Source organism: Schistocerca serialis, chromosome 1, assembly GCF_023864345.2.
Source record: "Schistocerca serialis cubense isolate TAMUIC-IGC-003099 chromosome 1, iqSchSeri2.2, whole genome shotgun sequence".
Taxonomy (NCBI): domain Eukaryota; kingdom Metazoa; phylum Arthropoda; class Insecta; order Orthoptera; family Acrididae; genus Schistocerca; species Schistocerca serialis.
In genome coordinates this window covers 1,237,326,447-1,237,345,320 of record NC_064638.1, presented here as the reverse complement: position 1 = coordinate 1,237,345,320, position 18,874 = coordinate 1,237,326,447, and positions in this window count along the sequence as shown.

Here is an 18,874-nt window from a genome sequence, read left to right as displayed (position 1 = left end):
CCAAGGTTTTTCAATTTTTTTCGAGACTGCATTCCATTCTTTCTTCTTTCAGAATATCTTCCAGATCACCGTTTCTGTGGTGTGTAGTTGTTCCTCTAGCCTACAGGTCATTGGTTTTGATATGTTTGTTATTGCGCCTAACTTTTCGTGTGTATGGACAAACATTTTTCGCTGTAGATGTACGTTTTACCGTCGTACCTTCTAATGTTTCGTATTTGAATCATCTGTGCTATTTTCTCTCCCTCTGTCGGTTCAAAGATTTCGCCTAAATTCATGAAGTCAGGAACCCTCTCACTTGTGACTTATACTATTTAAGAACAGATAAATCTAAGAGCTGTCAAGTTGGAAGAAATAAATTCCGGGTACACTATGTCTGCACATCGTGTCTCGAAGACCTGCAAGTACTTAGTCCCAACTGTGGAGCAGTGAAATTTTTGCGTTATATATACACTCCTGGAAATTGAAATAAGAACACCGTGAATACATTGTCCCAGGAAGGGGAAACTTTATTGACACATTCCTGGGGTCAGATACATCACATGATCACACTGACAGAACCACAGGCACATAGACACAGGCAACAGAGCATGCACAATGTCGGCACTAGTACAGTGTATATCCACCTTTCGCAGCAATGCAGGCTGCTATTCTCCCATGGAGACGATCGTAGAGATGCTGGATGTAGTCCTGTGGAACGGCTTGCCATGCCATTTCCACCTGGCGCCTCAGTTGGACCAGCGTTCGTGCTGGACGTGCAGACCGCGTGAGACGACGCTTCATCCAGTCCCAAACATGCTCAATGGGGGACAGATCCGGAGATCTTGCTGGCCAGGGTAGTTGACTTACATCTTCTAGAGCACGTTGGGTGGCACGGGATACATGCGGACGTGCATTGTCCTGTTGGAACAGCAAGTTCTCTTGCCGGTCTAGGAATGGTAGAACGATGGGTTCGATGACGGTTTGGATGTACCGTGCACTATTCAGTGTCCCCTCGACGATCACCAGTGGTGTACGGCCAGTGTAGGAGATCGCTCCCCACACCATGATGCCAGGTGTTGGCCCTGTGTGCCTCGGTCGTATGCAGTCCTGATTGTGGCGCTCATCTGCACGGCGCCAAACACGCATACGACCATCATTGGCACCAAGGCAGAAGCGACTCTCATCGCTGAAGACGACACGTCTCCATTCGTCCCTCCATTCACGCCTGTCGCGACACCACTGGAGGAGGGCTGCACGATGTTGGGGCGTGAGCGGAAGACGGCCTAACGGTGTGCAGGACCGTAGCCCAGCTTCATGGAGACGGTTGCAAATGGTCCTCGCCGATACCCCAGGAGCAACAGTGTCCCTAATTTGCTGGGAAGTGGCGGTGCGGTCCCCTACGGCACTGCGTTGGATCCTACGGTCTTGGCGTGCATCCGTGCGTCGCTGCGGTCCGGTCCCAGGTCGACGGGCACGTGCACCTTCCGCCGACCACTGGCGACAACATCGATGTACTGTGGAGACCTCACGCCCCACGTGTTGAGCAATTCGGCGGTACGTCCACCCGGCCTCCCGCATGCCCACTATACGCCCTCGCTCAAAGTCCGTCAACTGCACATACGGTTCACGTCCACGCTGTCGCGGCATGCTACCAGTGTTAAAGACTGCGATGGAGCTCCGTATGCCACGGCAAACTGGCTGACACTGACGGCGGCGGTGCACAAATGCTGCGCAGCTAGCGCCATTCGACGGCCAACACCGCGGTTCCTGGTGTGTCCGCTGTGCCGTGCGTGTGATCATTGCTTGTACAGCCCTCTCGCAGTGTCCGGAGCAAGTATGGTGGGTCTGACACACCGGTGTCAATGTGTTCTTTTTTCCATTTCCAGGAGTGTAACTGCTAGCGCCGAGCATATACGCTCAGTTACCCCTGAACTGAGTACAGAAAAAGACAGTAGGGCGCGTTATTATGAAGTAGTTATTAAGCATCTGCAAGCAGATTTCTGGAGCACGCGTTGGGACTCTTGAACAACGGAAGGTGTCTAAGGTTATAAATTCTCGAAAACAAAACGTTTGAAAAACATAATATAAAATTCGGAACGGACAACATACGTCAGCCAGAATGAAATTTTCACTCTGCAGCGGAGTGTGTGCTGATATGAAACTTCCCGGCAGTCTGAATCTGTTTACTGAACCGAGAGTCGAACTCGAGTTCGACTTCGGTCCGGCATACAGTTTTAAACTGCCAGGACGTTTCACTGTAACAAACATCTGAAACTTATTACGAATGTAAGAGTCTAGGTCATTTGAATTTATTGATGATTAAATTACAAGTGGAAACTGATCAACAAGTTTTATGATGAGTTCAAAAGAGGGAACAAAGGTATATTGTCTGTACAAGAAGTTCGGATGCAAAATGCATCGTTAAAGGGAACGCAGTTCTGCAAAGCACTAAAGCACGCGAATTTTGAACGACTTAAATACAACTCGAACACACGTCGTTTGCAGCGAGCTCGCGTAGAGGAGTTTAATATCAAGACAAGCGTCTAAATCAGGCCTATTTAATGAGTTGCCAGGAACAAGAGTGCTTTGTGCATTGATGGACGAGGCGTCCAGGTCGAAATCATCGCGATCAGCTCACTGATTTATTCACATCGGCCAATTAAGTATTTGTCTATCAATTCTTCAAGAGTTGTGTAAACTAGTGTATGCCTACTAAGTATCGATCTAAAAAATATTTATTTTATGAATGTATTTCATAAATATTTGTATTAAAACCAGAGCTTCACTTCGCATATTAAAAGTTAAGGATGTAACGTTAATCAGCAGACAGCTGAGGCGAGGGAAACATTCGAGGTTCACATCCATTAGCAAGGTGCGGACCCTCTGAACTACCTGCTATGAATGCAGCCGATTCGAGGAGACTGTGACACTCGCGGTGGTTAGTGGGGAAAACATGGTCACAGTATCAGGGTCTGTCACCGTCCAGTTCGCAGTAATTGCGGAAATTTAGATGCACAGAAGTAATGTTATTAATATCGTTGATGCACCAGTATTGTTGGACACAAAGGGGCTGCTACCGTGTAACGATGAACATATGTACATGGAGAGAGACTTGTGTTGTAAGGTTGTACATTTTAATTGCGTTTTACTTCATTCCTGTGTGATTAATACTCAAAGCTATTTTGAATACGAGGGGTACACAATTTCACAAGGATAGTTGTCGCGATAAATAGTGTCTCTTGGTATCCGACTATGAGGAAGTTACGACACTAACATATGTTTCAGATATATACTGTAAGACGTAGACACAGCCTAGTTTTCGTTTGCTTGTATGGCAGTTTTGTTTAGTACTTCAGTTTGTGATATTTTTCAGTATGTGCCAGTGTTCTCTAACGTTACAAGTAAGCTCCTCTCTGAGTGTCGCAGCCCGCAGGAAACTGCTTGTACAAACGTTTTCATTTGCAGTCAGAGAAAAATTGTAATTGTAGATATTATTTTTGTGATCCATTTTCTGAAATATTAACCAACACAAAAACAGTAGAATGCAAAGGAAAAACAAAAAGAAACAAAATGATGCCTTGAATTAAGGTGGAGTGGTACCGGACCGATGGTTTTGATAACAAGTTACTTAACATGGAGAATATCAATATACAGGGTGATTCAAAAAGAATACCACAACTTTAAAAATGTGTATTTAATGAAAGAAACATAATATAACCTTCTGTTATACATCATTACAAAGAGTATTTAAAAAGGTTTTCTTTTCACTCAAAAACAAATTCAGAGATGTTCAATATTGCCCCCTCCAGACACACGAGCAATAACAACCCGATACTCCAACTCGTTCCACACTCTCTGTAGCATATCAGGCGTAACAGTTTGGATAGCTGCTGTTATTTCTCGTTTCAGATCATCAATGGTGGCTGGGAGAGGTGGCAGGGGGTAAGATCAGGGCTTCTTGGAGGCCAGTGATGAAGTGCTCTGTCAGGGGGCTGCCTGGCGGGCGATCCATCGCCTCGGGTAGTTGACGTTCAGGTAGTTGCGGACAGATAAGTGCCAATGTGGTGGCGCTCCATCCTGCTGAAATATGAATTGTTGTGCTTCTTGTTCGAGCTGAGGGAACACCCAATTCTCTAACATCTCCAGATATTGTAGTCCAGTTACAGTAGCACCTTCGAAGAAAAAGGGACCAAAAACTTTATTGGCTGAAATGGCGAACAAATGTACAACTAAATGAAACTTTATAGCTCCCTTAATTCGCCGACAGATAGTGCTTAGCTCTGCCTTTTGTCGTTGCAGAGTTTTAAATTCCTGAAGTTGTGGTATTCTTTTTGAATCACCCTGTATACAATATAGCTTTATCTGCTAAAACAATTCTTTGTACCACAGCAATGGCACAAAGTATGCAACATCTACTTCAGCAATGCAACGATACAGCAAAGTTAAAAAAATTTTAAAGTGCAATTTCTCAATGAAAATCGCCGAGTTCCTTTTTATATAAGTTCATCAAACACAGGGTGATGAACTCGCTTTATTTTACAATCTTTCACCATGAAGTAATGGTAAATGTGGCACGTAACAGCGTCGCTTCATGAAAATATTCGCCATTGCATAAAAAGCCAGTACATTTCATTAGGTGTACGACATCCGTCGCATTAGCGTTAGTGTTGCTTAGTGCATTGATTAGTATGGTAGTAGTTTTCATTAGTGTATGTGTGTGTGTTATTACTATTATTATTGTAATTTTTTGAAAGACATGTTAATTTTGCTAACTCTTTCATTAATTCTAGGCCTCAGAATAACTTTTGCATGTTCATCTGTCTAATAGTGATGGCCAGACGAAGTGTCTTTGTAACCTGCGTTTTATTTTGTTATTTTATTTCTGAGTGCCCTTTCTGATCACCAACTTCTGCTCTCTACTGTTCACTGCACTGTGCGAGGATATAAATTTTGCTAGGTACTGACGTATTCCTTCTCTGCGTTGGTCGAGGAGGATGCGGAATGTCCGTTAGCTTTCGCGGAAAAATGGCAGTATGGGTGTATGGGAAATAAGAAACAAAAAATGGAGGAATGGACAACGGTACATTCTCTTGTGGCCTACAAGTTTGGTATAGCGTGCGCAAATGGAGAAGCGGTCCTTCCCGCCAAATTTAGATTTTTAGATGAGTCGCGTCACTAGTTCTTCAGATTTCTGGGTAGAAGCTTCTAGAAGCATCTGGTAGCTTCTGTATAAAGTTCAGTTACATTGTGTAGAGGGAGTAATGGACATTATGAACAATAACTTCGATGCAGACTACAGTCAGAGAACGTGAGAATTGATAGAGAACAATTTTCATACTGAGAGCTTTGTATGATGCAGCAAGTACCCAATGGAAGACATCAGAATCTACTGCCGTGTGGAGCTACTTCACTCCGCAAGCTGAAATGGTAAGAAACATGTAACTGGAAGCGGGGTTAGTTGGAAGTTTTAGACCGCGATGTAATTCATATTTTCCTCGGTATATTAACTTTCGTCTCCGCGGGACTACGTAAATAATGAGTACGTATAAATTCATTCTTTCAGATCGAATGGCACATCCTGCTATTATCTACTAAAGCTTTAATTAGCGGTGCTACAACTAGCCATTGCTCGGTTATGTATTACATGTTCTGTAGTATTTTCCGTTAAAGTATCAACGCTCTCTGTCACTTTCCATTTAACTTAACATGCCTGGTACTTGCGTGGCTAAAATTCCACTCAAATGTGGTATCCGTTTCCTTACGTCATAGCGTCGACATCACAGAGATTTGTGTTCCAGTCAGTTTTCACTCTGATGCATATTCGTATGGCACAATGTTGCACAGTAATGTTAAACAATTCGGAAGTCCAATCTGATGTCAGTCTTTCTAGAGAATGTTAATAAATGTCATACTTTACAATGTTCCTTTTGCAATTACCGGTTTCCTAGTCCCAGTATCATCATAGCCGTTAGAATAAATAAGGAAAGTACGAATAACATACAGTGGTCAAGCAGTTATCTCCCTAAGAATGTACCGAGTTAGCGTTATCGTGTACAATGTCAGAATGAGAATTCTCCCTCTTAAAATCAGAGCTGGGATGGTTGACTTTGGATAGAACTCGATATGCCAGCTGCACCTGTTGTTGATGATCAACGTAAACTGAAAAATGTGGAATGTATGGTAAAGGAAAATGTTAACGTGTTCTAGTGATACAGTAACAATCAGCTATTACTAATTCGCAATCCTGTTTCAATCATAGGCCATAGGTATTTCCAAACATTTATGCTAACTTTTAATATTATTGTGTGATGTAGTGCTACATCACTGGCAGTACCTCTTCCAACGTTCCAGTTATCGTTAATGTGTTCTATCTCTTTAAAAAGTCTAATTTTCGGTAGTTCAATGCCATCATGGTCACATCTCTAAATTAAATAGGACTTTAAGCAGCATTTACCGCGAACATCTGCTAAGCTCAAAAGCTGAAACAATGATTTTCACAAGCTCTATGGAATTAGTTGTGAATCGTCTATAGACATTCTTTGAACATCAGCAGTTTTATTTGTATATTCAAAAGCAGAAGGTGTGCATTTGTGTGGTTTAATAGCCCGTATGTGGGAGTGATAGGTATAGAAATTACCGAATCAATGCGTATTGTCAGGTTCAATACGATTTACTCCCACATCCTGGTTACCCAGCTTGAGTCAAATTACGTCTTTTGATACCACACTGAAGAGCGCACAGCTACGTGAATACTAGAAGATTGTTGATAATCCCAACCTTCCAATACTGATCTCTGTATGCCCAGAAAAGCAAGAAAGAATAACGTGAATACAACCCACTCCTATCACAGCCAGGACAGCTATCGGAAACATACAATATTCAATGCTATCCATAAATGTAAATGGCAACAAAACCGTCCACATAATTTCTCATTCTGCCCTGCAACCAGGAGAAGCCCCCTGCATTTCACAAGCCTCTTGAAATTTGGACAATTCTGAACCGTATCCGAATGGGCCTAGCAAGAAGTGCCTCACACGTATCTAAAGTGGTCCTTACGAAGATTTCTTGACAGTGAGGAGTAGTGTGACAAAGAATATAAAATTGTCATTCGTTTTGTAATACGCTGGAGAGCTGTACTTGAAATGTTGATACGTAGTAGTTTAGTAATATTCGTACAATTATATCTATTGTTGAGATTCAAAAACTCTTAATGTATGCCAGATGATAAAAAAATTAATTAGTTAATAGTAAATTCCGACGGTGGCGTTTAAATTACCCATTTGTAGTGATCGTCTTTGCAGTCAGCTTGAGATTCGTCAGCGGACCTACTAAGACGATCTTCTACGTAAGAGATGCATCTTTGAAGACGGAAGGTCTGTGGGTGGAATATTACTGACGTGTGCCTCAAGTGAACATGACGATCTGCGATACTCGTGTGAAATGTCTGGCTCTTACACAGTCCACATCACGTTTTCGGGCAGTAATACTGAGTGGAGATTTTGGACGACGGTTTTGTTTATTTTTATTTACGCGTCAAGATCCGTAAGATCAAATTGAGGATCAAATATCCAAGGTCGTGGAGCGTGTCAGTACATGAAATTACACTACTGGCCATTAAAATTGAACCGACAGGCAGAAGATGCTGTGATATTCAAATGATTAGCTTTTCAGAGCATTCACACAAGGTTGGCGCCGATGGCGACACCTACAACGTGCTGACATGAGGAAAGTTTCCAGCCTATTTCTCATACATAAACAGCAGTTGACCGGCGTTGCCTGGTGAAACCTTGTTGTGATGCCTCGTGTAAGGAGGTGAAATGCGTACCGTCACGTTTCCGACTTTGATAAAGGTCGGATTGTAGCATATCGCGATTGCGGTTTATCGTATCGCGACGTTGCTTCTCGCGTTGGTCGTCATACAATGACTGTTAGCTGAATATGGAATTGGTGGGTTCAGGAGGGTAATACGGAACACCGTGCTGGATCCCAACGGCCTCGTATCACTAGCAGTCGAGATGACTGGCATGTTATCCGCATGAATGTAACGGATCGTGTAGGCACGTCTCGATCTCTGAGTCAACAGATGGGGACGTTTGCAAGACAACAACCATCTGCACGAACATTTCGACGACGTTTTCAGCAGCATGGACTATCAGCTCGGAGAACATGGCTGCGGTTACCCTTGACGCTGCATCACAGACAGGAGCGCCTGCGATACATAGTCCGGCCTTATAACCATCCGGTTCTCATCTGTTACCAGAACTTACAGATCACTATAGACGACTTCTCGTTGATAGTGATGAAGCGGTGCAAGCAGAGGTGAGGTTGTGGCTACGTTAACAAAGTACATATTCTACAATGAAGGCATCGACAAACTTGTCTCCTAATGGGACAAATGTGTTGGTCGCCAAAGCGACTATGTTGAGAAGCCAGTAAGTGAGCATGACTAACAAATATCTACAATATAAATGTAGTATGTTTTCAGAATGAATTTTTCTCCCTGCTCCGAGTGTGTGCTTATACGAAACTTCCTGGCAGGTTAAAACAGTGTGGCAGACAGAAACTCTTATTCGCGACCTTTGCCTTTCGTGAGCAAGTGCTCTGCCGACTGATATATCCAAGCACGACTCACGGCCCAGCCACACACTTTTGGAAATATCCTTCAGATTGTGTCTAAGCCAAGTCTCCTCACGAACCTTTCTCCCAGGAGTGCTAGTCTTCCAACTTTCATAGGAACGTTTCTGTGAAGTATTGAAGATAGAGACGAGGTACGAGTGGAAGTAAAGCTGTGAGTCGCCCTTGTGTAGCTCACTCGGCCTAAAATGATCCGTACGCATATTCATCTCCGTACCTTTCGAACGCTTGACTTGATCATTCGGGTACATTTTGTGATTGTGTTCCTCGCGCCGAATCCTTATCATTACATTCACGCTCTCCCGCTGCCCGCTACAGTGGCTCCAAAATTCCAGATGGCGTTTGGCCTTTCCGGCTGCAAAGGTAGAGTGTTCTAGGCCCGTTATGAGACCCTGACGTTGCCCACACATGCGGGCGGCATTGAAACGATAAACGTGCAAAACTGGGCGCCAGCGCTTTCTTTTGCGGACTGTTTATCAGCTATGTGCTTCGGACAAGGACACCCCCAGTGATAACCTGATTGAGGAGACGATGCCTGAGTCCCTCCGGCCGCCGACTCCTGCTGGACATATCGCGCCTCCACTGCCTCACATTCGCACCTGTCTGGACGAGGCGAGTCATCTGTTGTATTTCGAACCGAACACGCGGGCGCCTAGATCCAAGGAAATCTAGCGTTTCCTTCTACGGACACTGACAATGTGATTTAACGCCAATACACGGCGACTGGCTGGAAGCCGGTGTGGGCTGAAATATACTCGCGTTTCCTTCCCACCGCACTTAGGGCACTGTGGCGCGTGGCAATGACGAAAAATTCCCCACCCGCTTCCGTTTATACATTATATGTCTTGCCGAGGACCCCCTCCGCCCTAGATACGCCGCTGTCGACACTGACAAGCATCGTTCCGTTTCACAGCATCTTCTTTCTGTCGGTTAAATTTCGCGTCTCTAGCGCGTCATCTTCGTGGTGTAGCAAATTTAATGGCCAGTAGTGTAATATTATAACGGACTTAGTATGAAGCACTACCTCTGTGGCACAAGCTTCTAAGTGGCGCTCTGAGCAAACTTTAATAATATCAGTGTTTTAGAAGTTGGAACATTTTCTGATAAATGTGGCAACTCCTATTTCTTCCTTATTTTCTCTACAGAAGTAAGACACCAACTTAAATCCTATAACATTTAAAGCTGCTCCCGTTTCTATGGGACAAACAAGGTAATAATAAATATTACCATAATTTTAAGTATCATCTGTAATAATGTGTAGTCGTATTTCATAGCGTCTTTTTTCCCCAAATATACTCCAGTGAACCAACAGTTGCAACGTATTTTCTGGTATTCACAGGACGTGTCTAGGTGCAACATCTCTAAATGATTCAAATGGCTCTGAGCACTATGGGACTCAACATCTTAGGTCATAAGTCCCCTAGAACGTAGAACTACGTAAACCTAATTAACCTAAGGACATCACACCCACCCACGCCCGAGGCAGGATTCGAACCTACGACCGTAGCAGTCCCGCGGTTCCCGACTGCAGCGCCAGAACCGCACGGCCACCGCGGCCGGCGCAACATCTCTGATCAATAATCAAAACATCCTTGGTCCTGAGTTCTAACTCCCTAACGACGGAAGAATCAGCAATGATTCAGCAATGATCAACGGCATGAGGAAGCAGAAGGCAATGGGAAGCAATGCGCTGAAGACACACAAAGTGTATTAAATGGAAATGTGGCCTGTGACTGAAAAAGAGTCATTATGATCTCTCCATTGGAAAAAGATTCAGGAATACTCCCCCATTCGGATCTCCGGGAGGGGACTGCCAGAGGACAGGTGAAAATGAGAAAAGATTGAATAACCAAGGAAAGAGTAATGTTCTGTGAGCCTGTACGTAGAAAGATTGAACGTGGTATGGAAGCTAGTAAATTTGTCGAGGGAAATACAAAGGATCAATGTAGGTGTAGCGTGAGTCAGTGAAGTGAACTGGAAAGAAGACAAGGATTTCTGATCAGATGAGTACAGTGTAATATCAACAGTAGCAGGAAATATTATAACAAGAGTAGGATTCTTTATGAGTAGGAAGGTAGGGTAGAGAGTGAGTTACTGTGTACTGTTAAATGCACAAGAGAGGGAGTATCAGTTGAAAGAGTCTCTATGAGGAGGAAAGACTTGTCAGATGGCGTGACCATAAAAGTGGATTACTTAGTGCTGCGCTGAGAGGAGGAGGAATTAGTGGTGGCCTACATCAAAATCGAAGACAAATGACACAAGAAAAAAAAAAATCATCTTCAATCATAATCGTCATGCAAACCAGCTACACTTGTTGTGAATAGTTTCTGATGTTAAAAGTGGAGTGTCAGATGTTTTGACAAGTTACATAGTAATCCCATTGGCGTATCAATTGGTCGGGGAGCCAGAGAAAAGGGGAAAGTCTACAGTCATACAAACAACACTTGTGATTTGGTTATCTACCATACTGCGAATACTTCCAGTTCTCTTATACTATTCAAATAAACAGCTGCTGAATAATTTTAATAGGTGATCATTGTTTTAGTCTGAACCAATAACGTTCATGTAATGTTAAGGAGTTATAGAGCAGCTGAATGAAAGTTCCTATAAGACAAAAATACCTTTAAAGCAATGTAGTCGTATTTTCACGTCTTTACAAATGATACTGCAGGACTTTTTTAATAATCTAAGTTGTCAAAAGATTCAAATATGTCATTACGTGCGTAAACAGACATACTTGATTGGTGCTCACAAAGCACAGCCGAACATAAAGGAGAAACACATCGTAACATTCGTTTGAAAATTGACTTCAGCTGGATCATCAGGTGGGGATTGCAGCCCAGTCCTGCCTGAAACAAGTCTAATACCAAATACGTCAGCTTCCAGTGTATGCAACTAGTATTTTGCCAATGTCAAGCCTGCATGCTATCATTTATGCCGCTGTGTACATGCTACGTGTTTAATGAACGTCGCACGTATAAAAAATAACATGCAAAAATTCACAAAAGAACGGTCAGACATAAACTTGGATTTTCACTATCAAGGGCATATTGTTAAAATGATGGTAGAAATAAAGAAGTACCTCGATTTAGAATCGAATGGTGAGACTTGTGTCGCAGGAAAGTCTACTCGTTCGAGACAGGATTAGGCCTACAATGTGACTGTTGTAATGAAGCATTACGCAAGTAAAGAGATGTTCTGAAGTGGTGCTTATAAACAACAGTCTTATATAAAGGCAAAGTATCCAGGACAGTGCACTACAGTGTTGTAACAAGGAGTCTGACGGCGTACATTTCGCACCATATAATAGCCAAAACGTTTACAGATAACCTCCAGGTTCGAAAAATAGGATAAATGTTTCTGCTGCGTCACAGTTCTTGAATTTATGGAACCAAACACTAACAGGCAAGTCCGATGGCCCACAAACAAATTGAAACACATTACAGTAGATGAAAACCCGGTGCCTAAAGAAATCCAAAAGTATTTTACACCGAAACTAATGTTGCTGCATGTTGTGACTCATTATGAAAACTACGTACTCGTATATTCATTCGATGTGGCATCATACTGTTGAACGCCTATGACTGACTGTACGTTGACGCAACAACTGATTTTCTTGTTCAGATATTCTAGAGAAACTTTTGAAACATATCAATATGCAGGATTTGACATCAAGTGAGGATGAAGATTGTGAGCGTTTTAATGTACCATTAAATTTAAAAAAAAAGGTACACATTGCCAGAACCGGCTGTGGTCATAAAAATGAATACGTACGTTTTAAGTTCGTTGTCTGCAGTTTATGCCGTCCAACAAAACAGGCACCGAATTACATGAACACCAGGGTTTACAACAGTGGCATATTTTGTCTAGACTATACTTCAAATATAAATGAACGTATAATAACAATCGCCTTTATCGATAATTCTGCATTGCGCAATATTTTGTTACTTTTGACCATGCCTGCTTCTATACCGATTAAGCAAGCGATTGAATATTAGTGTTAACAAACTTGCATAAAACTGCTGCACATAAAAATGTGGAGCATAAATGAATATAGTTATCTCGATAGTCCGAGCAAAAAACTAAATGCGCCAACTGGTCCCACGTTGATCGCCACCTAGCTATAGAACTATGCTATAAAATGTGGCAGAGCAGCTATAAATCAACCGCAGATGCAATCCCTTTAAATAAAATGTGGCACCTTCCAAAATTTAAGGTTCAAAAACAAATGAGCTGCGTTTCCGTTGTACTAATATTCGATTATTTCGAGTCAGGTTTCGGTTTACTAGGTCATCGTAAGGAAACAACTGACTAGCGTGGGAAACCAAACATTAAAAACAAAGATACTGTCAACAAACACAGAACCCCTGGTCGTGACATTATTTGGGAATTGTCAAATCTAGCTCTCATCACTCATGTTATGCACCAAACATGTTAAATTACAGTTTACAAGATGGATAGTATCAAAGACAGTACATTACTGAAACACACAATATTGAAGTATACAAGCTGAATAAACATAATACTATAGGTAGCGAGGAAAAACAAAGTGAGTTATGTGACGAAAAATGGTACAGGGTGGTGGAGAGGAATGATCATTAGTACTGAAGTATAGGAGCGTGTGGCTGGTTCACTGGATCATGTGAGGCATAAGACGAAAAATGCGCTCAGCTGTAGTTGATGATGTAGATCTGATGTAGATCTCGAAGTGCATCTAACAGGCTAAGTTTTCCCTTTGTTGGTTTTATGAAGTACTTCGTATCTATGAACTTCCTTCTGGGCAAGTTCAGAAAAAGACGATCCCGAGCTAAGCAATCTCTAGCTACGTTCATGACCAGTGAGTCTTGCGGTTTTTGCCCTGACAATTTAACCAATATGTAATTTCTTACAGGCAATACAATATAATTTGTAATCACTGTTACTACTTAATAACTCTGCTTTATAAATTCTGTTGCATAAAATATGAGCCATGGTGCTTTTCACTTAGAATAAACTTTCATAGTTACAAGACTTGAAAGTTTTTGTTAATTTCTCGGATAATTTTCCTAAATATGCAACGGTTTACCAGTTGATTTTAGTTGCGAGTGTTACTGCATAAGTTGCATTATGGTAAGAGAACCTTTCCTCATTGTTTCTTATGCAGAATGTTGTTACATAAAGTGCTATATCCACTGTTACATACAATAAATGTAATTGGGATATAATTCTTTTGAAAAACTCTATTTTGACATTGGTAAGGAAATTAAACGATGCACCATGGAATGGCAGGCAGCAAGTTTTTGTGTTAGTGGTGTTGTGAACAAGAAGACATTACAATGTATATTATTGAAGGTGGCATTAAATCAAGGATTGTTACTTATTACGTTGTGAGTTTAGATGCTCTAGGAGTAATTCGCCCACGAAATATCGTAATTACTTTATGAAATAGTTTTGGTCAGTTTCTACATAACAACAATGTTTCTAACACTGAATAATGACAGTAGTAGTAGCAGTAGTAGTAATACAATGATGGTTTTCACTGCTTTTATATACTTTGTACCCTCCCCACAAAAATTGTAAAGAAACAATATTTTAAATGTAAATGGGCATCGTGCTAAACGTAACCTCCCAGCAAATTTTTACAAGACAATACAAATGTTAATGTGAATAGGCCCAAGTGTAACCTCCCCGCAAATGTTATAAATGACAATAATTTTTCTGCAAATAATGTAAATGACTATAATTGAATGTTAATCGAAATAGAGCCAAATGTTGTTGAGCTCCTACAAAACATCGTTAAATTGAAATAAAAGCGACTGTACCTTCGCTACAAAAACATTGAAAAATAATGGCCCAATGTAAAATCGACACAAAAATTGAGAAATGAACATTAATCATTAAACCCACAATTATAGGGCAGCATCGCTGACCTTAGGCCCTGTGCAATAATTAATCTGATAAATTTATTCTGGGAGGAAAAGCATAGGAAATATTGTTTCAATTGGAATGATTCTTCTCTTAAAAACGATTGCTTTGAAAACAAAATTATTATTGGGGCATTTCTTGAACAAATTAATTACAATTAACATACATTACATTATCAGATGTGCGCAATGCTGCTTCATTACCTTATTTAACAATATACCTCGTCCCGAACCTTGACCAGAGACCCATGTCGACGCCCGCCGACTTCTCACACACAACTTCCGACTGAGTACAACTCGCAACTGAAGTCTCGCGCGGTCAAGCGCAGACTAGCAACGATAAACAACTCTCTGGTCAGAGATTCTGTCATGCCTCGCCATCGCTGGTACTGAATACATACGCGTTTCAACTTCAATAAAGTTTCTTAGCAAGTAGTTGCTGGTCCATGTAGAAAAAGTTCACTGAAGTTTCGTCCTCACATGTAGAAGCCATCTTCAGAATAAACTGACAATATCTCTGAAGACGTGGCCCGCAGCTGGAGACCAAACTTCAGTGAATTAATCGACCATGGCATCTCAGCACGGAATTTAAATTGAAGAAGTAGTCTTACCTGTAGTAGCAGTAGTAGTGGTAGTGGCGGTAGTAAAAGCGAACAGAGTAAAAGGTACGTTTGCTGATGAAACAGGAGATTAAAAAGTGCAGGTGTTGATAGTGAGTCATATTTGAAGTGCAAGAACTTTGAAACGCGTGCTCCATTCGTGTTACAAATAAACAAAGTGACAAAATTTGAACACTCACGTATCTGCTATCGATAGCAACCAGTAATTTATCTGCTGGTGATGGCGCGCCCTTGCTCTTGACCTTCTGCATAGTTAGTGACGTGAAGGATAAATTCTGTGGCCTGTGAAGAGAGCTTCGTGGGCGGCTGAAACCGATACTTGTTCCCCTCGCGTGTAATCGTCAGACGCCTACGAGGCACAGAGGAAAGCGTGGGAAGTGTGCAATAACCGTCAAGCGTTGCTCTGCGAACTTGTCGTACACCCACACAGCTCGGTCGATGCATGAGGGCGCCGTGGTTCCTAAGAGGTCAAGAGTTACGTACGCAAGTTTGTAATACATGAGCTGAGTTTAGACTTACTGATACTTTGGGACAGGAAACAATCAAGTCTAAAAACACTAGAGGGGATATTTGCTTACAAGATCAGTGGGGTTCACGGGCACAGTGGCCCCTTTAATCTCTGTCAAATGAAATACTTATTAGGGTATGATGCCGTCTACTTCAATATTTGGTATTATGCTGGCGAGTTCCATGAAAATGTCTGCTGTCTTGTGACACTCTCATAACGACGTGTCCTGTCAGTATAGGCAACTTCAAGACCGAAAGTCATTTCTGTACATTCTAAATTATTTTCTTGCGATTTGTGACCGTTGTTATTGTTGTTGTTGTGGTCTTCAGACCGAAGACTGGTATGATCTAATTGCCCATTCTAATCTTGTGCAAGCATCCTCATCTGTTCATAATTATAGAAACTTATGTCCAGTTGAACACGCTTACCGTAGGTGGTCACCCTATACAATTTTCCCCCATACCTCCTTCCGTCACAAAATCCAATTTTCCTTCGTGCTGCAGGATGTGTCACATCTACCTATCTCCTCTTTAGTGTGATGTAAATTTCTTTTCTCTCCAATTCGATTCAACAACTCTTCATTAGTTATTCGATCTACCCATTTAATCTCCAGTAATCTTCTGCAGCACCGAAAATACTGATGCCGATTATTTGTAGTTTCCTTGAGAATACAGGGATGATTACTGTGAAAAGTGTACGGCCTATTGCCTAACTCATGCTTCCCCCATCTGTGCGTATGCTCCATCTCTATCGAGCTCATTGTTAGTGGACATATTTTATTTCTGATGCTTAGCCAATCGTCTGCAGTGTCTTCAAATTACCTACATTCATTCACATAATCCTCAAGTCATTGTACGTGCGTAAGGGAGGGTAACCTGTACCAGTCATTTCCCCTCCTGTTGCAATCGCCAACAGAGCGAGGGAACACAGATTGTTCATTTGCCTTCTTAAGAACTATAATATCTGTTTCCTTTGTAGTCCTTACAAAAATGTACTATGGTCGCAGCAGAATCGGCCTGCAGTCAGCTTAAAATGCCAGTTTTCTTAATTTTGTCAGTAGGGCTCCTCGAAAAGAAAGTCTGGTTTCCTCCAGGAATTCCCATTTGATTTGCCGAATCATCTCGTCAATACTTGCGTGAGATGTGAACTACTCGGTAACATATCTAACAGCTGGCCTCTGAACTGCTTCGACGTATTCCTTCAATTTGACCTGGCGCCGTTCCCAAATACTCTAAAAATGGTTCAAATGGCTCTGAGCACTGTGGGACTTAACAGCTGTGGTCATCAGTCCCCTAGAACTTAGAACTACTTAAACCTAACTAACCTAAGGACATCACACAACACCCAGTCATCACGAGGCAGAGAAAATCCCTGACCCCACCGGGAATCGAACCCGGAAAGCGAGAACGCTACCGCACGACCACGAGCTGCGGACAAATACTCGAAAAGCACTCAAGAATGGGTCTTAGTAATGTCTTATACGTGTCTCCTTTGCAGATGAACCACAGCTTCCTAAAATTATCCCACTAAACCGAAGTCGACCGTTCACTTTCTCTACTACAATCCTTATATACTCGTTCCCTTTCATATCGCTTTGCTACGCTAGGCCTAGATATTTAATCGACGTGACTCGGTGAAGCAACACAGTACCAAAGCCGTATTCGAGCATACGATTTTGTTTTTCCTACTCATTTACATTAATCTGTATTTTTCTACATTTAGATATAACTGCCATTCATGACACCATTTAGTACTTTTGTGTAGTCATTTTTTATCCCCCTACAGTCGCACAACGGCGACACTTTCCCGTACAGCACAGCATAATCAGCAAATAGTGGCAGACTGATGCCTACCCTATCCGCAATATCACTTATTTGTATACAAAATAACACCGAACCTATGATATGTCCTTGGGGTACTATTGACGATTTCCTTATCTCTGGAGAAGACTTACCGTCGAGGTAAACGTACACAGTTCTGTTGATTAAGGAGTCTTCGAGTCACTCACATGCCTGGGAACCGATTCTGTTTGCGCGTACCTTCGTTAACAGTTTACGATAGCACAGCCAAGATCTGAATTTTTTATTTGTCAATAGAGAGAAGCAGAGTAGTGATTAAGACACTCTACTCACATGGGACGGGATTCAACAGCCTCTCCAACAAGCCTGTTTTTGATTTTCTATGGTTTATCGAAGTTAGGGCATGCTGATACCGGGTGGTTCGTTTCTAGAGGCCGTAGTCAATGGCTTTTCCCGTCCTTGCATAGTTTACATAGCTGGACAAATGAAGAGTGTAAAAATATTAACCCTTTGAAAGCGCAACGAGTAGTTAAACACTTTCCAATATTTTTAATAAGAAAAATATTAATATTTTTACCTGGGAAAAATCATCCAGTCATCAGGGATCAACCTAAAGGTCAATGAGGAAAGAATATAAAACCTACAGAAAGCACATAAACTCACGTGGAACTATTATATCAAAAAGTCCACATGCATTAACGCAAAACTGAGGCACTACAACACTGTCGTACTTCCGGAGGCACTGTATGCATCCGAAACAACACAAATAGGTGGGAAAACTAAAACCAAAGTAATAGAGAAACAAGAAAGGAAAATTCTCAGGAAATTTTTAGGCCCGATACAAGAGCAAAGAATCTGGAAGAAGAGACAAACATCACAATTATATAAATCCACAGACAAGATTACGGATACAATAAGGAAAAGAAGAATGTAGTTCTAGGGACATATCCACGGGATGAATGAAAACAGAATTTCAAAGCGAATTCTTAAGGTCATCAACTCAGGCAGGGGAAAAACAAAATGGATAAAAGAAGTTGAAGAGGACCTCAGTCAAGCACACATAACAGTAAACGAGTCAGAAAATAAAAGTGAATTCAGGAACATCATCAAAAAACATAAATTTGACACCACAACACAGAAGAGACCAGGATGCAAATGGACAGCAGAGCGAGAGAAACAACACAGTGAACACATGAAGAAAATTTGGGGTAAAAAAAAATAGACAATCATCATAAAGGAATTCAAGTTCAAACGATCTCTTTAAATGGGAATAATCGAAAACAGTATATAATTGTTATTAACAATAGCCGTAATCTTTACTATAATTTCCGGCAAGTACTGCTATGGTTGATTTAAACAGATCTCTAACCAATGCGCTTGACCTTGACAAAATATGAAACCCTGAATTACATCTACACAAAGCTCTTCGGC